At 35.1% G+C, this 24,975-nt stretch overlaps 1 protein-coding gene and 2 pseudogenes across 1 annotated transcript in view; 1 reads left to right on the top strand and 2 right to left on the bottom strand.

Moving 5' to 3' along the window:
• The window catches only part of ARHGAP20 (Rho GTPase activating protein 20), a 98,454-nt gene that overhangs the window by 43,784 nt on the left and 29,695 nt on the right, over window positions 1-24,975 (bottom strand).
• LOC112480466 lies at window positions 8,544-8,662 on the bottom strand (annotated as a pseudogene).
• LOC112480460 lies at window positions 20,811-20,929 on the top strand (annotated as a pseudogene).

Raw genomic sequence — 24,975 nt, 5'->3', positions numbered from 1 at the left:
ATGTCTCCAAAATTATAGCTTATAGTTGGTCAAGAAATATAAAACTGTAATTTTTTTAATGCATTGGCATCGTTTCCTAACCAATCCCCAGTCTATCTCACACTTTAGTCTTTAACAATTCACTTGGAAAATTTTCAAACTTAAAGCAAAGTGTAAGCTTTATAAGAAACATAGGTATACTCTAACCTACATTCTACAATTAAAATTTTACTATACTTGCTTTGTCATATACCTGTCCAACTGTCTATCCTTTTGTCTACTCAGTAATCCATTTTATTTGTGGCATTTCAGTGTAAACTGCATACAGCAGTACAATTCCCTTTAAGTACTTCAGCATGCATATCTTTAAGTAAAGTTCAATATTTGTAATTTTGAAAAATGTATGCACAAGTAAATACACAAATATTAGGTATATATTCAATGACAAATATTTCACCTGTGTAATCTAACCCTTATCAAGATACAGAATATTATCACCACTCCAACAAATTTGCTCTGTCCCTTCTCAGTTGTTAGATAAGTTAGCTGAAGATAGTCTCTGTGTAATACCCCTTGGTTGTTTATTTCCTCAGTGCAGGCTGAGACTCATTAATTCAAAAGTTTGCTGAAAGCAAACTTATTTTTATATACCCCAAATAGAACAAACAGGCAGATTTTCAGCCATTTATATCTTGCCTGCTTTGTATACGCCACAAAACTACAACCAACATCTGCTAGCCATTGATAAGATAGAGCCTAGTGGTTGTAAAACCTCAAGTCACTACTGCCCCTTGGAGTTCTCTGACCAACGGACTCCCCACGTTGCTACTGAATGACTTCACCTAGATATGTAATGTCCAGGAACACCATCCTCAGTCTCCATCACCTTGGGAGTTCCCTTACCCACTTCTCCTGATGGATGATTGTCCTTTGGTCACAAGCCTCTAAGACAGTCTCATGCTGTGAGGGACTTCATTTCTCATGCAACTCTGTCCCAATGGTCATGTCCTTGTCCTTGATCAACCCCCAAATCCCTCAAATTCCTTATAATACTCGATCTCCATCCTACCACCCCTAAGGCAACCACTACTCTGATTTTTTTCCCCAATGAAGATTAGTTTCGCTTCCCCTAGAATTTCACATAAATGGAGCCACAGAATTTGTCAGGGTCTCCATCAAGGTATAGGGTATAGGAGGCTATGCTCTGTCATCCCAAATATCTGGTTCTCCCGGCAGCCACAAGAAATGGAGAAGAAACATAAATTGGCTTATTTATGTTTCTTAGGTTTCAATAGTATGAGTCACAGTGTCCGATCTCCCATGGATATACTAAAAGGCTGAGGACCGTACACTATCCTATAACTCTCTGAGGTAATGCCTGAGTGGCCAGCCATTCCTTCTTCTATTACAGTTGTTCATAAAGTATGGTCACCAGTAAGCAGCATCAGCATCAATTAGAAACTTCTTAAAAATGAAAATTCTCAGGCTCATATCAGAAACAGAATTTTTGAATCAGAAACTCTAGAGTGTTGGCTCAGTATTCTGCATTTCAATGAGCCATTCAGATTCTAATACATATCAAGTTTAAGAACCGTTGCTCCCTTATGACTCCATAACACATTCTGATCTAACGCTCTAAAATTCTACCACTCTGTAGCCAAAGTAAGTAGAAGTAGCATTTATTTCTGCTTCAGTTAGGTGAACTTCTGAGAGTTGTTCCATTATTTCCTGTGCTTTTTGAGCTATAGTTACTTTCATAATATGCAATTGCTATTATGCTCAGTAATTACTAATTAAGCACATACTATGTATAATTTAAAGAGATGCATAAGTGAATAACGAGGCAAATAAATCAATCTGAGTCCTTTGAAAGAAAAGGGAATGAGAGTTTCTATGTTTGATATTATGGATTGGAATCAAGTAGAGAGAAAAGGTCACTATCACAGAGAAAAATCCTTTCTATTTCAAATTCTTTTGAGGTGGGGGAGCAGGGGACACATATTGGACCTTTTTATTATGTAGTGATTTTCAAATTTATAGAAAACAAGAATGAAATTTCACTTGTGAAAACTGAGCAATGAATGGATGAAAGAATGGCCAACTTCACATTTTATATAGCTTTAGATTCTTAGCTGCTGATAGGAAAGCTTTGCAAGGTGAAAAAACCATCTTTCACATTTGGGTTTTAGGTAAATAAATAACTGCTTTTTGATTATAATGATAAACTATTAGATAGCAGTATGGTTTAAACTAGGGATCCCCAAATTATTACTCAAAGGGTCCAACAGGAAATATTTTAGGCTCTGTAGGCTATATGTTCTCTGCTGTCAACTCTTCAACTGTCAATTTAACAAAAAATCAGCCATTGACAATACCTAAATGTACAGGTGTAGCTGTGATCCAATAAAACTTTATTTACAAAAATAGGCAGTCTGTCTGGGCTGTGATGTGCTGACCCCTGGTTTAAGCAATATTGTAAAAACATTTAAATGCTTAGAAATAATGGTGAATCTGATGCAATTGGAGAATTTAAAAAAATGTTTTTGTTTGGGGTTAGCATAGGTAAAATGTTAATTAGGTTATTTAAAAAAAATGGTTTACATTTAAAAGCAATTCCAAAAAATTTTCATACATACTAATTCATTTTCAACCTAACAATAATACTTTTAAATAAGTAGATTTGATCATGGTGTTTGGGAGAATCCACCATAAATTTAAAATATTTTTCTTTTTCAGTGTAGATTTATCAGCATGCATGTCTACAGTCTGTCATTTTAAAGATCTACATGTAATTATGGTAAGAGATGCCTCACGACTTTAGTAAGCTAAGTGTTGGTTTAAACACGCTCCCTCAAACTTTCATACAGTGGAATTTACTCAAGTAAAAATAAACATCTCAGCAAACACATAATTTAAAAAGAAAAAAATCTTTTGTAGAAGGAAACAAAACAACAAAAAAACTTTGTTTTTTAAAACTACAATCTTAATCAGTGTTTCCTCCTTAAAAATGTATTTCTCAATTATGTGACCCTAAAATGTTTATTTTTATTCTGAGTGTAATGTCAATGTGTTTATTTTAGTCTCTTAGAGTATGGAAATGGGGAGGAGGGTAAAAGTATAACCTTCTATTTAGCCTCTTACTATGGCCTGATTAGAATTTACAAGTTATAATTAACAGAGCTCTAAAACGATCTGACAAATACAAGCAGAATCTAAGAATTAACTTGTTGCCTGCCTGTCATGTATTAACATTCCATTTTCAAATAGGTTTGTGAGGCTATTTTTGAAAGGGAAAAAGAAGTTTCAGGATCTTAATCATTTTTTACTAAAACTAAAACTAGATAATGGTTTTCATAAAACTTGGCCACAATAATATCTCTTAATAGTTATTACTAAGGCTCAATCTGAAAGTGAGTATACATTTGCAAATTAATTAGTTATGGGTACTGATTTGAAGATGGATTGACTAAGAAAAAGCATACAGACTTTCTGCTCAGCCTTTACTTATTTACTTATTTATTTTTCATCCAAAAATGTCTGCTGAGCATCTATATATGTGTGTCGGCTAGGCATCATGCTATATGGTGACGATAGGGGTCAACAACTTGGATTTATCCTCTACTCATATGGAACTTTAACTCTAGTTATACTGTCAGCTATCTACTCGTCATCACCAGTCATTGTTACTCAGTTCAATTTGTAGCAGAGGTTGAAAACCACAGCCCACAGTCACATTTTATTTGGGTCACACAGAGGTTTCAAAAACATTTGACTTCAAATGCCCAGTTCACCACATTCCCTTTCTTATAACTTCTTTACTCTGTTTACTGCACCTCTCAGGGACCTGAAAGCATTTAAGTCTATGATTCTTGCCCTAGTATTCTTTTATTTTTAAACTTAGCTTAATTTTGAGTTTTTTTTTTTTTAATTAAGGTAAAATACACATTGAATAAAACTTACCATTTTAACATGTATAATTCAGGGGCATTTAGTGTATTCATAATGTTGTGTAACCATCACTGCTCTCTATTTCCCAAATATTTTCATCATTCTTGAAGGAACACTTGTACTTGTTAAGCAGCTGCTCCCACTGCCCACTGTGTCTAGTCCCTGGTAGCTATAACCTTCTTCCTGTCATGGGTTTGCCTTTTCCAGATACTTCACACTATACAATATATGGCCTTTTGTATATGCTTTCTTTCACTTAGAATAATATTTTCAAGGTTCATTCATACTGTAGCATGTATTAGCACTTCATTCTTTTTTATTAATGAATAATATTCCAATGTATGAGTATACCACATTTGTTTATCTATTCATTTGCTGATAGACATTTGGGTTGTTTCCACCTTATGGCTATTTTGAATAGTGCTGCTATAAAAATTCAAGTACATATTTTTGTTTGAACATCTTTTTTTTTTTTTTTTGAGTATATATTCAGGAATGCAAGTGCTGGATAATATGGGAATTCTATGTTTGAGTTATTGAGGAATGACAAAACTATTTTCCACAGTAGCTGTACCATGCTACAGTCCCACCAGCAATTCATGAGGGACCTAGTGTTACTTTCTATTCTTCTCTCTTTTGTTCCCCACAAATAACCATATCTTATGTTTACAGGATATTTGGACTAAAAAATAAAATCTCCTGAATCTAGATTCTCATAACCTCTACTATAGTGTTCAATGAACTCTACTTCCTTACTCTCTTCTTCAATTTGTACTACTCACTTTTCATGTCTATCAGATTAATCTTCCTGATGTTTATTATCAATGATTATGGCATATACACTGTCTAAAGAATAAGCCCAACTCAAGCTAACATTCAAGTTATAGCATCTGTTTTACCCTACGTGGATATGATAATACATCATGTTAGAACTCTCTATATTGCCTGTGTAAAAGCAACCCTGATGAAGCTTAAGAATAAATTAGTCCAGAAGTAATTTAGAACAAAAAGAGATGACTTGTGAAATGAAGGTACAAACACCACTATCAACATCAACATTCTATATCATTCGGTAATAAAAATTTGTCCATTAGATATTCATGACTATCTCAAAGATCTTCAAATTAATAGCAAGCACATTTTCAGGAAATCTAGTCTAAAACAGTGATCCGTCTTATTGATGAGATAAAATATAGGAAAGTACTATTATATTTAAAAGTCATCATTTAGATAAAATCATATTAAAATAACAAAGAAAATTATATAGAGAGATTATAACATGATGTACCTGTTTGGAATATGTAATATCATTTCCACTTCTAGATTAATGTCAATGATTAAACGATGCATCATGTAACTCATAATATAGTCTGAATTCTGACTTGTTTTTATAGAAGAGAGCCTAGTAATAAGATAATGTCAGGATCAAAATGAACTAATCTTGTAGGTTACATGGATGAATGGCTGGATAAACAGAGTTAGCAAGCCCTTAAAAGCAGTAAATATGCAAAGGAGAAATTTTAAATTATCATCAAAATGCTGTCTGGAGCAGACAGCATACGTGATATAATGAGAACAACAATCATATCAACGATGCTAATATTTAAAGAGCAAGGAGAACATAAACATTAAATAAGCAAAGACAGAACAGCAATATGGAAGGAGAGAGTGAAAGGCAAAGAAAGACACTACTAAACAGTGACACTAACAGTAAGATCCAGACCCAGCGACATTATTGCCAAAGAAGAGAGTGAACTGCATAGCTTACTCATAACTTTGACTCAGAAGTGGCTCAAAAACAGGATTTCACTCAGGACAAAGCTCTTGACAAGACATTATAAGAAAAAAGAGAGCAAGATCTTATGAGCATTCTCTCTGAGAACTTTAAAAAAATTTACATACGTTATATATAACGATATAAGCCCACTTAGAGAAAAATCTGAGTTTTAGAACTTCAAACACTCCATTGAAAGTGGCAACTCTTCAAGAAGAATAGCTCTAGTCCATTATAGAAGAATGAACAGAAACAGATAGAGTCCATTGAAGGAGTAGAGAAACCTCTAAACCAATTTAGTCACTTGTGTGGCCTGTTGACTTAAAAATACTGTATATCTTAATTACGAACTAAGTACAATTTATTTGTCATCTTGAATCAGATAAGACTGCCAAACATATTTATGCTACTCAAGGAAATTTATATGTGTAGTGATTACAATGCGATATGGTTACATGTTCATTTGTTTATTCTTTCAACAATGAACCAAGTCACCAACATGCTGATTGGGCACTCCAGTAGTTTGAGTAGTTTGGCTCCGGTGATAATTATATAATGGTACACTGGAAGAAACAAAGCGTAATATCTGATTAAAGGTAGTTCCATCTACAATTTCTGGATCTATTAAAGTTAAGAAGTATCATCTATCCTTTCTAATTAAAAAATTAAGAAATATCATATTAGATATAAGTATTAGAAACTCCTTGAGGCAAAATACATAAGGCAGTGTCTTAATTTATCTACTCCCTCTGGCTCACTTATGTCAAAATGTCAATACTCAGGTTCATATGTAAATGAGTTGATTCCATTAGTTGATTCACAAGAATAAAGAAGACCTAGTTTTCCCAGGGTCTTTTAAATACTACTTTACCAAAATAGTTACATAATACATTTCACAGTAAGGAAGAATCACATAATAAATACTTGCTTTAACACTTTAAAAAAATTACAGCAATAAGTTGATTGAAGTCTCTTAAAGGAAAAATTCATTAGAGGCTTTGAAATAAATTTTAAGCACACTTTTGGTTTGATAAATTTATTTCGAATTAAATCATATGGGAAATAAAAGAGAATATCATATTTTGTGTATGCTCTATAGAAAATAATATTAAAAGAATGTTTTAATCCAATGTGTTGTTTTTCTATATTGAGATGGCTAAACTGTTTGATAAGGTTTAACTTTTATTTTTAAATCCTAAATCATAGTCCATATTTACAAATACTTTGCTCCGTTACTTATGTATTAATGACTGTCTATAATGCATTAAGCACTATAGAAGGCCCTGGGTATATAGTAGAACCCCATAACATGAAATACTTTTAAAATTAGTAAATATCTTCTGTTAGCTTGCAATAAAATATTCTCATTCACCTCTTTTTGATAAAACCACCCCCAGATTTAGATAACTGAGCTTTCCAGATAACCTGGTTGTTTATTGTACAGTATCAAAAATGTCTGTATCCTGGTATGTTAGTAGTATCAGACATATAATAGGCATTATCATTATTTGTTGAATGAATATACTACAAACATGCTACTTAGTACTTAATCCTATTATTATCTTTTATGGTCTCTGTTTATGTTGTATCCATATGCCGTGTTTTCTCAAGTGGATGGCAAGCTCCTATTGAGCACTTTAACTACACTGTGTAGCAAGGTAGGATCCATGTCTTATTTCTGAGCCTCTTTCTAGAACTATGCCTTGCACAGAGGATCAAATATTTGCAGAAGAGAGAGCTAAAAAAACAAAATGGTGTCATTAGTTTCTTCTTCACCTATAACAGTAAAGTGGAAAACCACTCAATTTATCACTCGGAATCCAAAACCTACAGTCACTTTGCTCTGAATCTGTGTTGGTAATAACACCAAAGTAGGGCACAGGTGGGAAGGGAGGGTGTCTCTTTTGGTGGATGGTTATCACAGGTCCAGTGGAGGACAGGGTAAAGCAGGTAACCAAGTTGCTTGAGCGGGGGCTGACTCATTTGATTAGTTGCACCTCCCATTCTATACCTAACTTTATGATTATAGCACCTTTACATTCATGCCACTCCATTTCTGGAATTCTTTTCCATTATTGCTCCTAAATAAAAATAAAAGAGGAGGGGAGGAGAATTCAGAAAGATGATTATTTGATTTCACACAATTTAGTTCATAGTGGTGGAGCTTTTTTCAAGGAATCAAAGCATTTCGCAAAGTGAGAAAAAGCTGAAAACTATTCAAAATGACCTGAGCCAACTGTTTCCCTTGCCCAGGTTAACAGATTCTCATACTCCCTCCTCTCAAAGACTCGGTTTTGTGCACATGTACAAAACCATGTGCAAAGATGCTGAGAGTGGTTTTGGAATTCTAACCCCTGATGCAAGGGCAAATCTTTCAATATTGTTCCTTACAAAATACTCAACAATAGTTTGCTGAACTGAAATTCAACTAAAGAAAAACAAGAAGCATTAAGGCACTCACCAGCTGATGACCAGTCAAAGGGAACCATCATCTTAAAGTCATCAGATTAAATATCCTTTCATCATTCTCAAAATTTTTTCTCATGTTCAAATTATTAAGTGATCAATCAAAATGACCATAAATTAATACTAAATAACGAATGTCTTAATTTCTATTTTGTTCAAAGCCTTTAAAACCGTTAGTAATAAATGGAATACTTATACATAAATTCTGGTACATGTTAAAGCATGAAACCCACGTATTAAAAACTAGACAAAATATAACTTGATAGTTCAACTAAAACCAAACCACATTTATTTTTTTTTTAAGTGAAGCAACCCTTGATTGACCTCACAGATTGCAAGGATCTTGTCAGCTTACAATCCCTTATTTTATTTTTTATGCCTACAGCACCTAGTCTTCCTAGGTGGTCTCCCATCCAAGTACTAACCAGGCCTGACCCTGCTTAGCATCTGAGATCACATGGGATCGGACTTGTTCAGGGTGGCATGGCCGTAGATCCAAACCACATTTTAAGTCATTTGTCACATAGCTAAAATGACATCATTGCCTTGAAAAGCTGAAAACACGCACTGCATCTACGATGGTGGGGCTGAGTAAACACACATGTGGCCTAATTTATTTTGAGACTGTGAAAATTTTAGTACACTGCTGTAAGGTGCTTTCTATGACCACCATTCAGCACAAGTACTTCCATGTCATAGAAGCCTTGTTGGAAAGAGAGGTTAATAGGAAAGTATTCTACCGTTTCCATCATTCCCAATAAAATTATATTGGAAATACATTCCAGAAGTTTCTAAATCCACAAGTTTGTAGAAGATTTAAGAATAAATCTTCAAGCAGAACACATTTAAATTTCAATAGAAGTTCCATTCTTCTCATCCTTCAAAAAAAGCTTCTCCACGGACCTCAACTCTAGATATCTACAGGGAATGTTAGTATTCCACAACAACAGAGACAAATGAACTACATTTGAGCTGCCCAGACTCTATTCTCCTTTTCTCCTCCAGGAGCTACATAGATAGCCTTTGGAAAGAGAAGAAAACAAAAGGGTGGTGGTGATGATGGGGAGAGAAAGCCTTCTTATGTGCCTTAAATGTCAGCAGAACAAAACCAGTGTCCCCACCCTTCATGAGGACAAGGGTTTTTGTATATTTTGTTCACTGCTGTATTCCCAGCTGTGCCTGGCCACAGGAAATACTCAAAAATATTTGCTGAATTAATTACGATGATGAATATCAACTTGTTATGGTCTTATAAAGCCCCTTATAGACAGTCCTAGGTCTTCTCTGAAGGTGGCAGACAGTGTAAGAGTTAGTGATCAGGAAAGAGGCAGGTCTCTGAAGTGGGTGACAGTACATAGCTCTGACTTCTCATTTTTTGGCCTGGTGCCTTATAAGAGCGTGAAGCTCTGGGGTTGACACTGAGATGACCAGGAGAAAGGGAGGAAAGAATAAGTCAGTCCTAATTTAAAAATGATACTTTCCAAAAGTATAACTATTGTCTTTATTTCCCTGAAAGAACAGCATTTCTCTGAATATCTTCCATGGGATGTTAATAGGTGTCCAGTTCAGGGAAGCCTGTCCTGACTGTCCTACCTACTCCCTCTCTTGCCCCATTTTATTTTCTCATACTACATACTACTTTCTAATGCTCTCATTTGTTTTGCTATCCAAATCCCCTCCACTAGAATGTAAACTCCATGAAAGCAGGCACCTTATAACTATCCACTCAAATGCCTAGAAAAGTGTTTAATACATAGTTTTCACTTAAAAATTTGTTGAATAAATTAACAATTGCCAGGCATTGTTCTAAAAGATGAATGAGACAAAATGCCTATACCTCCGGTGAAGACATAATATATAATATTAGACAAAAGGAACCTGAAGGAAACACCAGATAGAAGAGGTTTCTTTATTTTCCTATGTTCCAGAACTTTTACTATGTTGTATAATCAGTGAAATTTATGAAGAAACTTTCTTCCTGCCAACTGAACATCTGACAGCAGTAATGTTTCTTATTCACATTGAACACATATTGAGAAATGCAGTCCTGTGTCTTGCTTAGTCTTCCCTGGCTATGATGCTGTCACTAAGGGAAGATTCCTATATCTATACTTGGGCCAGATCTTAAATTGCCAGTGTGCTGAGAGCAGTGATAAGTAGGGAGCAATCCTCGATGTTTTCTGAAAGTCAAGGGAGGAGACACTGAGTTGAGAGTTCCAGTCATTCCTCTTTGCCTGGACAGTCTCCCTCCACTGTCGATGTAGGGAGTCCTGGATTTTATTTATTCAGCTTGAGCATTTCTGCACTTCTTTATTAATGTTGTAAAATTCTTGGCCGTTATCTATTCTAATATGTTTTCTGCCCCATTTTTCTCTCTCTTCTTCTGGGACCCATATTCATTTATGGCAGATCATATGATATTGTCCCACAGTGCCTGAATGTTTCACGTCGTTTTTTCTTTGTGTTACACTTTGGACAACTTCTGTTACTCCAGCTCCGGGTTTGCCGATTCTTTCTTCAGATGTGTTAAGTCTGATAATAAACATATTGAAAGAAGTCTTCATATTTGATAACACATGTTTATCTCCAAGATTTCCACTTGCCTCTTTTTTTAGTTTCCAGCTTTCTGCTAAAATTTCTCATCCGTTCATGGATGCTGTCCACTTTTTCCACTAGATCCTTTACATATTAATCATATTTGTTTTAATGTTCCTGTCTGATAGTTCCAACACCTGGTTCATCTCTCAGTCTGGCTGACTGTTTTATCTTTCAACAGTGGGTTTTTTCCTGGCTATGTAGTGTTCTGTGACTTTTTGATTAATTACTGGTGATTGTGATAGAAGAACAATAGAGACTGAGGTAAATAGTATTTACTCATAAAAATGGGCATGTTTCCTTTTCTGTTAGGCCATTAGCATGAGAGGTTGAATCAGTTTAGTCAGTCAGTGAGCTAGGTTTACATTTTGGTGCTATCTTGAACCTAAGTGTATCATAGGCTTTAGATTCTTCTAGTAAAAAGTACTGTTACCTTGTGCTTAGTATGAGGTGTGAAATACTGGAGAGTTTTTCTCACTGTCTCTGCTCCACTTCTAGCTGTTATCAGTCCCTGATGCCTGCACTATAGTGGGAAGGGTGGATGGTGGGAGTGGGTGTCTCTCGCTGGCTCTTGCTTCTTGCTCTAGCAATAGACTCCAATCCTTGTTACTCAACATTAGGCTCCTTGCGGGGGCATGTGAAATCCTTGGTGCTCCTGATCTGTCTCAATTTTTGGCAGACTCTGTGCACCCGGGCCTCTGCGGTAAGGTCTTCTCATATTCCCGATCCTCCTCCATCCCCATGGCAGCCAAATTCTGCCTTGAATCTGTGACAGTTCTCAGTCAGAAGACAGTTTCTGGCTTTCCCTCAGTTGTAGCAGACCTCTGGTTTGTGTTGGTGCAGAATCCAGAAATAGTGGATATTTTCTGATATTGTATATTTAAGATTCATTCCTCTTCAAGAGGCAAATGCGTTTTGCTTCTACCTCTCCCCAGGAAGCAATGGAACTTCACCTGGGCCCTGAAGGTGAGGAGATTTACTGTTCTCCCTTGGTGACTTAAGGCTTTTACTTAATATGAAAGAAGATTCTGTGGAAGAAGGCAGTGTTTTATGCCTGTCTCAGAGAGGAAAGCAATCAACTTTTACATACCTGTGCCACTAAGTTGAGTCTTTTCCATCTCTTGATTTACCTCCAATCCTTCTTCTGTGAAAACTAGTAGAGGCCCATGAAAAAGGGCTCTCTGTTACTTTAAACTGATGCTTCAGCCCACACGTGGCTTTTAAGAAATGCATCAAACTTTTAGCAGATTTCTTCTTACCCATCTTCAGCCGATCCTCTTCCAAAAGTTAAAAATGTATGTGCCATATCCCTTTCCAGGGAGGATTGTCACTCATTGGAATTAAGTTCACTTGGTTGTCTTACAAACTCAGTTCACGAATGAACTCAGGAAAGTTAAATTTTGAAGGTTATATGACCTTTACTCATTGTTATGATGGTCTTTTGAGGATTCATTTTATTAAGAAAAGCAACGAGTTATCAGCCATGTAATATTTTTAACCCTCCGTCCTTGAAGATGTGAGTTAAATCATTATCATCATCATCTTCCTTTTTAAGTCTATTTCTAAGATTCTGAAAATATCATAGAATCAAAATATAAAAGTTAACTGGAGCTATGGGGAAAGAAAATATGAAACTAAATGCGGCTATGAAGAAGTCTTTGGATATTGAGAGAGAAAGACCCCTGAAAAAAATGATTATGATACGATGTGTAATGAGAGTCATATAACATAGTTTAAATGAAAAATCATGGTGGGAATTTAGCATGAGGAGTCAGAGGGAACTTAGAGAAGAAAGACTGAAAAATCTGGCCAGGAAAAATGTCACAAGGCATAAATTGACCAGAGCCTTGAAGTAGTTCTCTAAATGGGGAAGCAGAAAAGGACTGTACTCAAGGATAAGAGGGGTAAATAAAGCATAGAACTGTTTAGGGCTGAAAGTGTGGGGAGGGAGTGCCAAGGGATGAGGATTTAGAGCAGAAATTTTGGAGTCAGACAGACCTCAGTTTGAAACCTGGTTGGATACTTCAAGAATGACTTTGGATAGTTGGTTAAGCCCTTTAACATGCATTTTGCCAGTCTGTGTAATGGAAGTATTAATGCTTACCTCTCAGGGTTGTTGTGAGGGTTAAATCCACCTAAGGTATTAGTGAAGCACACCTGGAACAGATCCATGCCCAACACATAATGGCTGTTACTACTGGTAGCAGTGGTTCTCCATCACAGAGCAGAGGCACCACACATCTTTTGCAGTAGTAGTTATTTGAGATTTTCTAGAAATCTTAAGAAGTCTAGGGAGCTCACTTACTTTGGAAAAACAATTACCTCCCTGTAGCCTGAGTATAATTCTCTTCTTCCTTAAGGCATTACAGATCCTAACTCCTCCTTGGCACAAAAACTAGTATACACATTTAAAAGTAGCACAGGAGGCAGTCCTTCCTACCGGTAACAGCAAGGAATTTATGCCTGGCATGTAGGAAGAACTCCTAATTTCATCTGTTTCACTGCGTCTATGTAGGAGGGAAAATAGATTAAAAAAAAAAAAGATTGTGTGCTGAAAAATCATTCTTACTTACACAGCAGTGTTAAACCCAGGTTGACATAATGTAAATAGAGTGAAACATGAATATATTGTTTAATGATAATTCCATTTTTGTACTGAGGACTAAGATTTGGCTCACATCTACCACATCCAAGACTCAGGTTATGTTTGTTTGTTTGTTTTCTCTTGGGTTACCAGAGCCTACCATAGTCTCTCCTAGTGTTGCTAAGGGTTAACTGTAGTACCTGAATCTCATTCCCTAGGCTATGCTACCTGGCTATGGCTTAATTATTTCTGAGACTAAGACTTCTCCTAGAGAATGCCCTAAAACAGTGGTTCTCAAATTTTAGCCTATTCAGTATCTGAATCATATGTAGGACTGGTTAAGACACAGAATGCTGGGCCCTACTGCCAGAATTTTTGATTCACTATGGGGTAGGGCTCTAGAATCAATATTTTCATCTTATTCTCATGGGAGGCTGATGCTCCTGGTCCCAGGACCACACTTTGAGGACCATTCATTCAGAAGTTTCTGTTTTCGGAGTGCTGTACCTTCCTGTTCCCTGCAGTGTGTGTTAGAAGAGACCACTGTCACTGGCTTATAGAGACAACTATGAGAACTGTGAATAAATAACAGGGTAAGGCAAGGACCAAAAGAAAAGAGGGACAAATTGTTCTTCCATCAGTTTTTTTGAAAGGGGTTGAATCACAAGGCGTAACCTGTGAAAAAGTGTTGGCGGGTTAGCCTTTTTTCATATTATTTTCTTTAGATCCTGGGAAGCACAGAGCCAATTTTATCCAAGTCCTGCAACTAGAGCTCTCTCCTACTTCCTACATCACGGTGACGTGGAATTCTGTGGTCCACATTATCGAAGGACACTTATCCTGATCCTTTCCGAAACAAAGGTCACTTGTCTCAGAACTAAAAGAGGTTACCCACGTTTCTAGGTGCCTGCTTTCAATGCCTTTAGGAACAAAGCAGGCACTTTGGCTATTCTCTTTGTAAATTGTTCTGTGCTTGTTTATATTGACTTCTTTTTCAATCACTCTATTACTGTTAAGGCCAGATATGAGAGAAAAATTGAGGCTAGAAGGACAGTAAAACCTGAGCCCTAGCCCTAGCTCTAGTTCCAACATTCCCTTGCTGTGTATTCTAAGGCATTCATTCTCACTCACTCTTAGGCTCTTTATTCATAAAATAAAAGAGTGTTGGAAAGATCTATATGATTATTTTAGAAATGTCTTTGCAATTCTAAAACTCCACAATTCTAAGATTCCACATATCCTTATTAGTACAAAAAGAGAAATGTATGCATCTGAGGTGAAGAGAAACAATTAAGGAACTTTACTTGAATTTGTAATTATCCTTTAACGTTGCATAGGTCACTATAGTAGCCACAGAAATTAAAAATTAAATTAAAAACATTTAATTTTTTTTTTTTATTGCAAAAATCCTATTTTACAGCATTGCTTTAGAGGTTTAACCCCATAAAAGAGTAAAAAATTATCTTTTCTTTTCCACTGCGGGATATCACTTTCATTCCCTGGCCCACACCAATAAAACTCTCTCTGGAATCATTTAAATATTTGCCTTAATCTTAACTTAATGTTATAGTTATAACCACATCTGTATATAAGATATATGTAACTTTACAACAAAATTCTACTTCTAGAGTAAAAGATAATTTTTTGTTGTTGTTTTTGCCAAGGAATGAGTTCCTGAGTAGTAAAATAGTCTCTAGAAATCTTTAAAATAGTAGCTTTTCATCTGCCTTGAATAGTTATATACAATTTTGCTTTTAGTCTAGGAAATTCTGCCTTTAATTTCATGCAGGTAATTGAATCATACATATCAACTTCAATAGCTTACCCCTTCTATACCTGGGTTCCTCCCAGTGTTTTCAAGGGATCTTCATTTTATACTTTGTGTAAAATTGTACATGTTGGTTCTCCCATTATTTTTATAAGCAGTACTATCAATAACATGGGGTTCTGGAGTCAGACATACCTAAATTTAGATACTGGCTTTGCCATTTACTAGCTGTGTGCCTTAATGTTTAAATTCTAGGAGCTTAAATCTTTCTTACCTATAAATGAGGACAATTAAAGTATCTATCTCATTGCATTGTGAAGTTAAAATGAAGAAATGGATTTAAAAGCACTTAGCAGGTTACAAATGCACAAAAAGTTAGCTATTAATATTAAAAATCACAAAAAGTTCAAATTCTTGCCCAAAGAACAGGATATCTGGTAAATTTCAAAGTGTCAACTCATGATTACTTTCTTTTCATTTTTTAGTAATATTTTTTATTTTCAATTACAGTTGGCATACAATATTATATTAGTCTCAGGTATACTACATGGTGATTAGACATTTATGTATCTTATAAAGTGATCATCCCAATAAATCTGGTATCTATTTGATACCATACATGGTTATTACAATATTATTGACTACATTCCTTATGTTATACTTTACATCCCCATGACTATTTTTAAATTATCAATTTGTACTTCTTATTCTCTTCCCCTTTTTCACCGACCACAAATCCCCTCCCATCTGACAACCATCAAAATGTTCTCTGTATCTATGAGTTTGTTGCTGTTTTGTTTTTTTATTTTGTTCTTCAGATTCTACATGTAAATGAAATCACATGGCATTTGTCTTTCTCTGTCTGACTTACTCTGCTCAGTACATCTGCTAGGTCCATCCATATTGTTACAGATGGCAGATTTCATTCTTTTTCTATGGCTGATGGCAGATTTCATTCTTTTTCTATTCTGTTCCATGTATATACCACCTTTTCTTTATCTATTCATCAACTAATGGACACCCACATCTTGGCTATTATAAATAATGCTGCAATGAACACATTCCTTCACATGTCCCTTCAAAGTAGTGTTTTTGGCTTGTTCAGATAAATAGCCAGAAGTTGTATTACTGGGTCCTTCTTTGTCTCTTGTTATAACCTTTGTTTTAAAGTTTATTTTGCTTGGTATAAGTATTGCTTCCCTAGCTTTTTGTTGTTTCTTTTTTCGTAAAATTTTTTGCCCCATCCTTTTACTTTCAGTTCTTGTATGTCTCTCAATCTGGAGTGAGTCTTGTGGGCAGTATATGTAGGGGTCTTTTATTCTTATTTATTTTGTCACCCTATCTTTTGATTGGCACATTTAGTTCATTTACATTTCAAATAGTTGTTGGTAGATATGTAGTTATTGTCATTTTATTATTCATATTTTAAATTTTTTTCTTCTTCTTAAAGAAGTCCCTCTAACATTTCTTGTAATACTGGTTTGGCGCTGATGAGCTCCTTCAGCTTTTTCTTGTCTGGGGAACTCTTTATCCTTACATTCTAAATGATAGCTGTGCTGGGTAGAGTAATTTTGGTTGTAGGCCCTTTTCTTTCATCACCTTGACTATTTCACGCAAGTCTCTTCTGGCCTGCAAATTTTCTGTTGACAAATCAGCTAATAGTCTTATGGGAGCTCCTTTGTAGTTAACTAACCATCTTTGTCTTGCTGCTTCTAAGATTCTCTCTTTAACTTTTGGCATTTTAATTATGATGTGTCTTGGTGTGGGCATCCTTGGGTTCATCTTGTTTGAGATCCTCTGTGCTTCTTGGGCTTTTATGTCTATTTCCTTCACTAGGTTAGGGAAGTTTTCCACCATATTTTTTCAAATAGGTTTTCAATCCTCGCTCTTTCTCTTCTCCATCTTGCACTCCTATGATGCAAATATTGATACACATGTTGTTGTCCAGAGGCCCCTTAAACTGTCATCATTTTCTTGGATTCTTTTTCTCGTTGCTGTTGTGATTGGGTGTTTTCTGCTACCTTACTTTATAAATTTCTGATTCGATCCTCTGCTTCATCTTATATGTTGTTGATTCCCTGGAATATATTCTTCATTTCAGTTACTGTATTCTTCATTTCTGATTGGTTCTTTTTAATGTTTTCTACCTCCATTTTTATCATTTCTCTCTCTTTGTTAAAGTTCTCACTGAGTTCATCTACTCTTCCCTTAAGTTCATTGAGTATCCTTATAAGCAGTGTATTGAGCTGCTTTTGTTTAGTTCTTTTTATGAAGTTTTGTTCTGGTTTTTCATTTGGGACATGTTTCTTTGTATCATTTTGCTTGCCTCCCTATGTTTGTTTCTATGTATTAGGTAGGGCTGCTATGTCTCCTAGTCTTACTATTGTGTAGGTGTCTTCTAGGTTGCAGCGGTGCAGTCTTCTCTGGTCACTTGAGCCGGGTGCTCCAGGTGTGTCCTTTGTATGTGTTGTGTGTGTCCTGTTGTTGTAGTTGAGCATGATTGCTGTTTGTATGTCAATAGGAGGGATTGACCCTTAGGTTAATTGTTTGTGAGGACTGGCTGGTGAGGGGCTGACCCTATGGAGCAGGATTTGCTTTAGCACAGCCTAGATGCCTGCCCAGTCTTCTCTTTGGGTGCATCATCCTTTGATGTATCCCTGAGTGGTGCTCTGGCTTTTCTGAAGTCAGCCACCGGGTATGCTGCCCCCTGGGCCTCCTGGGAGGGGCCCTCCCACAGACCAAGTTCAGTCGTAGGCCAAATTCAGCCATAGACTGTACCCTGCCCGGAACAGCTGTCAAGGGTCACCAACAATTCGCAGATGGCCACCACCCGCACTGGCCTTAGAGGTGTGTTTAGAGACCGAACTGTGAACTTAGGTTGGCTTTTGCTATTGCCAGGCTTGGGCCTGCTCAGCAACAGGTATGGGGCATGCTGAGGCCAGATACTCCTTGTTTAGTTATTGCAAACCTTTGAGATTTTAGGAAAGTCTGCAGCATCATGCAAGACAATTTGTTTGTATGGAAAAGCCACTGAAAGTGGCTTGAGTGGGCCTGCGAGTTGGGTGGGGCAGGGTCCCAGGGAATCACTAGGTTGGAGTGACCAGTTTTAGCCAGATTGTTGGAGACTTAATGGCAGCCACCTGGGTCTGCATTCTGGGAGAAGGGAGGGCTCAATAGAGAAACAATGTATTCTGCCAGAACTTTTGCTTGGAAGAAAGCTGCCCCTCCAGCCCTCACCCGGAAGCCAGACAATTCAGTTCCTCCCTGTATGTTCCTAGTACCTGTCAAGCTGCTGCCCCAAGGAGTAAGTCCATCAGCAAATAAGTCTGTGCATATGGGCCCTTTAAGAGAAACACCTGCCCTCCAGCTGCTCTCAGTCTCACTTGGACACAATATCTGCTGGTTTTCACAGCCAGAAGATTTAGGGACTTCTCTTCCTATCACTGGAACCCTGGGCTGGTGAGCCTCATTGGGGCTGGGACACCTCCCTTCTCTGGGGAGGACCTCCACAGCTGAGATATCACTCTTGATTCTCAATCGCCACATGCAGGTGCAGGACCAGCCTATTCTGCATCTCCATCCCTCCTACTAGTTTCAAGGTGGCCTCTTCTGTGTGTCCCCAGTAGTAGGACTTCTGTTCAGTTAGACTTCAGATCTCTCAATCATGGCTGTTCTATCGTTTAGCTATAATTTTGATATGGTTGTAAGTGGAGGCAAGTATAGTATTACTCTGCCATCTTGACTGGAAGCTCTCACAAATTACTAATTGCAAAGAGAAAAAGAAACACCTTTATAAAAGATATCAGATCACCTTAGTCAAGTATGATAACTTGACATTCTATACCTTCTTAAGTAGTGCAATATGAAATATGTTGTATCACCTATGAAGCATTCTTGCACATAATGATTACCTGAATATGATCAAGCAGTGAGACACAACTTTCAGTGTATAGGAAATATTAGAAAAATAAAGGAACAAATTAAATGACAACATTAAGAAACTAGACAAATCCAGAGTGTGGGCTATAGCGGCCAGCCTCTAGGTTGGTATGCCATGGTGTATACCTATAGGTATTCATACCCTTACATCCCCTCCCATACCGTATTAATGCTGGTCCTGATGACCAAGAGACTTTGGCAGCACTAACCATATGTCATACTTCCAAGATAAGGTTATAAAAATTACTCTAGTTTTAATATTGGTCAGTATCTGTATGTATGTGTGTATGTCTTTCTCTCAGATTGCTTACTATGGGAGTAGTTCGTTGCCATTTTGTCAGCAACACTGTGGAGAGACTGCATGGCAAAAAACTGAGGCAACCTGCCAACAGCCATGTGAAGGAATGTTATTGGCAGTGGGTCCCCCAGGATCAGTCAAGCCATCAGATGACATCTTGACTGCAGCCTCATGAGCCAGACCCAATCAGCTAAACTGCTTCTAGATTTCTCATTCTCAGAAACTGTGTGAAATAATAAATGTCTGTTGGTATAAGCTTCTAAGTTTGGGATAATTTGTTACACAGAAATAGATAACTAATATATTGACTCTTCTCCAGACAAATCTCGAATTTAGAACTAGTCTCTTCAAAGTTAATAAGTAAGGATTTAAAAAAGTTGCAGGAACTGTTCTATATTTCAAGAGACTAAAGAGAAATAACAACAATATGCAATTGTGAACCTTAATTTAAATACTGGTTTAAAAAATTATAGTTATTTAAAAATGTAGGGGTTATTAGGACAATTTGAATATAAACATGCATGAGATGATATTAAGGAAAATTTTAATTTTCTTAGGCATGATAATGGTTTTCTTGGATAGAAGAATGCTCTATTTTTAGGAGTTTTACACTGAAGTAGTTTGGTGAAAGCACTATATCTTCAATTTAATTTCAAATGGTTCAGAAACAGAGATATGTAGAGATACTTAGATGAATATAGATGAAACAAATAGGGAAAATGTCAACAATTATAGAAAAATATGAATATTCATTGTATTAGTCTATAAACTTTTATGTTTAATATTTTCCCTAATTAAAATGTTAGAAAACAATTAAATATCCCTCCCAAATTAAAGTTATCTCTAATTGTCATTATATTAAAAAAAATTCAGCCCAATGAGAACTGAATTCAGATTCCTACATTACAGACTATTGATATTTAGTTCAGAAGTTTGCACAATTCCAAAACAAATATATCAGAGGACCATTGTTGAACAAGTAGTTCCACTTTAAAGTTATCCCATCTGTCCAGTGTTTGCTGGAGGTTAAAAATAAAAAGTTGGTACTGATTTCTTTGTCTTCTTTTCTTGTTTCATCTTATTTTATTTTTCATCAAAAGCAGACAATTACTAAGTCCAAGAGGAATTAGAATATTTCAGTATCCAGGTGCAAAACCATAACAATAAGCTCATTTTTATATAATAAATGAAGAACTTATGTGTTTATCCAAAACAAGTGGGGAAAAAAACACAGTAGGGGAAAAAGAACAGCAGGAGGACAAGCAATTCACGACCAGAAGTTAATTGAAAAAGGACCTTTAAAGCCAATGAGTTAATGTGCAAATTTAGTAAAATTTTACTTCTTACTATGATACTGATATAAAAATATTATCTGGGTGTAAGTTCTCAGTTTAAGAAAAATTCAGTTGACACTCTCATCATTAACACATCCAAAATATACTTTCAAAAAACTGATAAAGTCTATGGCCATGCCACGTTGAACAAGCCCGATCCCTTCTGATCTCAGAAGTTAAGCAGGGTTGGGCCTAGTTAGTACTTGCATGGGAGACCACCTAGGAAGACCAGGTGCTGTAGGTATTAAAAAAAAAAAATGGACAGAGTCACAGCAATAATTCAGCATTTATTTTTATGTAAAGAACATTTTATATTTCAATATTGCATTGATGAGTTTGTTTTTGTCATGCATTTCTCATTATGTTTTCATAGCAGAGTAAATATTTTTCAATTTAGTTTACATTTACTAAGTATAATATATAATTAAAAATATAAGCTTTACTTCACACTAACAGAAGTTTAAATTAAAACTACTCTGATATCATATCAACATACTTTGCTAGTAAGGTGGTGGTGGAAGCAAGAACTCTGGAATCAGTAGTGAGAATGGAAATGGTACAAACTTTACAAAGGGAAAGTGTGGCACTAACTACTAAAATTATATGTAGCAATCTTGCTTTTTGTAAATATAAGTTTTTCACTGCAGGATCATTCATAGCAAAAGAGTGAAAACAAGGTAATCAATCATTCATCAGTAAAGGGACTAGCCGGATAAACCATGGTACTGTAGAAAAGGAAGAAAAATATCTTTGTATACTAGTATAAAGTGATCATACAGATATATTGCAATGTAAATAAAGTGGGGCGGAAAGTACATAGCATATTATTGTTTCTTAAGAAAGAAGATAGAAGTATATACTCATATCTGATTATACAAAAATTGATTTTTTAAAGTTACCAATGGCAAAAGGAAAAAAAGCAAGGTGAGGAGACAGAAAGAGAAGGCAGATTTCTTTGAATATATGTTGTTTTAATAGGTTCAACTATACTATGTAAATATTTATATAATTACAAAATTTTATAAAAATTTTATTAAATTACAAAAATTTTATAACTTTTATACAAAACTACGAAACTACAAAATTAAAAATTTAGTTTTTATTTATGCAATAAAATTTTATAAAACTATGCAAATAAAATTTAAACAAATTAGTCAAATAACCACATAGAGAAAAACTTTTCCAAATGACTTCAAAATACAGTAATATGACTGTACATGACTACTGGAATATGTCATAAAGATAATTGCTTAAAAAATCAAGCTATTTTTAATAATCATATTGGTAGTGGTAGTACCGATAATATTGTTTTGAAGGCTAAGTAAAAGTCCTGAATTTGGGTTGGAAATAAGTCTATATTCAGTTATGTTTTGTCCCTAAAGAAGATATATTTTCCTTATGATATTCACTGAAAAGACCTAGAAATGAATACCAACATACTAGCAATGAGTGCCCTGAGTACCCAGATTATAGTCTTGGAGAAATATCTGATTCCAGGTCTGAGTTAGGAAATACACAAGATGAACCAATAACATCTTGTTATGCTAAAAATCACACTTTTAAACAATTCATATATCAAAAGAGGAATTGAAAGGGAAATTAGAAACCGTTTTCATCTCAACAGGAAAACACTATATATACTATAATTTATGTGATGCCACTGAAATGGTACTTAGGGAGAAAATTATGCTAGTCTATACCTATATTAGAAAAGAAAGAACTTAAAATAAGTTTTGCCATAAGAAACTTAAGAAAAAGAATAGCAAATTAAGCCCAAAACAAGTGGAAGAAAGGTAATAAACAAGATCAAAGTGGAAATCACTTAAATAGAAAACAGAAAAGCAACAGAGAAAATTAATGAAATCAAAAGCTGTTTTTTTTGAGAATACTGATAAAAATGGTCACACTTCTGCTATATTGATTGGGAATAAAAGTAAAAGGACACTACCATTACTATTATATAATACACCAATGTTAGAATTACTAAAAGAAATTCAGAAGGAAATATCACTATAAATTCAATAGATGTTAACAGGATAATAAGAAAATATTATGAAGAATTAGATGGCAATAATTTGACAATTTAGATGAAATGGAAAAATCCACGAACTACATAATCTACTACAGTTTACTCAAAAGAAATAAATAACATGAACAGTCCTATTATAGAAACTGAATATGTAGTTAGTCTTCCCATCAAACAAACAAATAAAATTCCAGGCCCAGTCAGAGCCATGAGTGAATTCTACCAAACATTTAAGAAATAACACTAATCCTACACAAAAACTCTTCCAGAAAACTGAAGGGCAGCGACTTTCCAATTTATTTAGAGTCTAGTATTACCCTGACACCAGAGCCATACCAAGACATTACAAGAAAAGAAAAGTACGGACCAATATCTCTCATGAACACAGATGCAAAAATTCTGAAAATACCATTCAGCAAATTGAATTCAATAATAGGTGGAAAGGATATTATGTGCAAGTGGGGTTTATCCTCAAAATGCAGAGTTGCTTTAACATTCTAAAAGAGATCAATATAATTCACATGCTAATGAATTAAAAACAAACAAATCACATAATCATTTCAATAAATGATGGAAAAGTATTTGACAAAATTCAACTCTCATTCATGATAAAAAGTCAGCAATCTAGGAATAGAAGGGAATTTCTTCTTTCCTTCTAATATGAGAAATAAGACAATGATGTCCACCATCATCGCTTCTCTGTAGCATTGTACTGCATGCAGGTTTGTCCAGGAATCAGGCAAGGAAAGGAAATAAAGGGAATCTAGATTGGAAGGAAGAAGTAAAACTTTCTTGTTCATGGACATGATAGTCTATGCAGAAAGTTTAACAGAGACAACAAAAAAATCTACTAAAATTAATAAGTGAGTTTAGTAAGGTTGCAGAATAGACAATGTACAATGTATAAAAATCAGCGGTATTTCTACATACAGGCAACAAACACTTAAAAAGGAAATAAAAATATTATTTACAAATATCATTAAAATAGAAATGCTTGAGATAAATATTACAGAAAATGTAAAGTGCCAGTACACTGAAAACTATAAAACTTTTCTGATAAATATTAAAGACCTAAATAAATGGAGAAATATGTTGTGTTCACGTGTTGGAAGACTTGCTATTGTTAAGATATCAATTGTACTCTAACTGATCTACAGACTCAGTGCAGTATTAATCAAAATCCTAGTAGGTAATTTGCAGAAATCATACAAAGTATGTTTTCCAATTACAATAGAATTAAATTAGGAATCAACAACAGAAAGACATCAGGAAAGACCCAAAATATTTAGAAATTAAACAGCAAAAAACAATAACTATGGGTCAAGAAGAAATCACAGAGAAATCAGAAAACATTTTGAACTAAATGAGAATGCAAACACAACTTATCCAAATTATGGAATATAGCTAAAGCGGTACTTAGATTAAAATTTCTCATTTTAAAAAAAGATGAAAGGTTTAAAATATATAATGAGTTTTTATTTTAAGAAGTTAGGAAAAGAAGAATAAATAAAGTTCAAAATAAGTGAAAGGAAGGAAATACTACAGAGCAAAAGTCATTAAAATAAAGATTTATTTCAAACCATGTTGAATAATTTAAAGTACTAAAAAAATAAAAATGAAACCACTATTTCAGACATTGGACAACAGGGTCAAAGAACAATGATCCCAAGAGAACAGAAACAAATGAGGTGAACCTCAAGATTGTCCTAGATATCTAGGGTTTCACACCCACTAAGATGGCTATAGTCAAAAAGATGGAAAATAACAAGCGTTGGTAAGAACGTGGAGAAATTAGGACACTCAGACATTGCTGGTGGAAATGTAAAATGGTGCCATTACCTTGGAAAATAGTTTGGCAGTTCCTCAGAAAGCTAAACGTAGAGTTATCATATGACCAAATAATTCCAACCCTAGGTATACATCCAAGAGAAATAAAACATATGTCCACACAAAAACTTGTACATGAATGTTCATAACAGCATCATTCATAATAGACAAAAGCTGAAAATAACCCAAATGTCCATCAACTGATAAGTGAATACACAAAATGTGGTATATCTATTCATACAACAGATTTGACAATTAAAAGTAACAGAGTATATTGATAACAAGCTACAACATGTATGAACCTTGAAAACATTACACTAACTGAAAGAAGCCAGTGACAAAAGACCATATATTACATAACTAGATTTATATGAAATGTCCAGAAGAGGCAAACCTATAGAGACAGAAAAGAGATCAGTGGTTGCTTAGAACTGTAG

The sequence above is a fragment of the Pteropus alecto genome, unplaced genomic scaffold, assembly GCF_000325575.1.
Source record: "Pteropus alecto unplaced genomic scaffold, ASM32557v1 scaffold224, whole genome shotgun sequence".
Taxonomy (NCBI): domain Eukaryota; kingdom Metazoa; phylum Chordata; class Mammalia; order Chiroptera; family Pteropodidae; genus Pteropus; species Pteropus alecto.
Note: the sequence above shows the minus strand (reverse complement) of the source record. Positions and strands in the feature narration are given on the sequence as shown.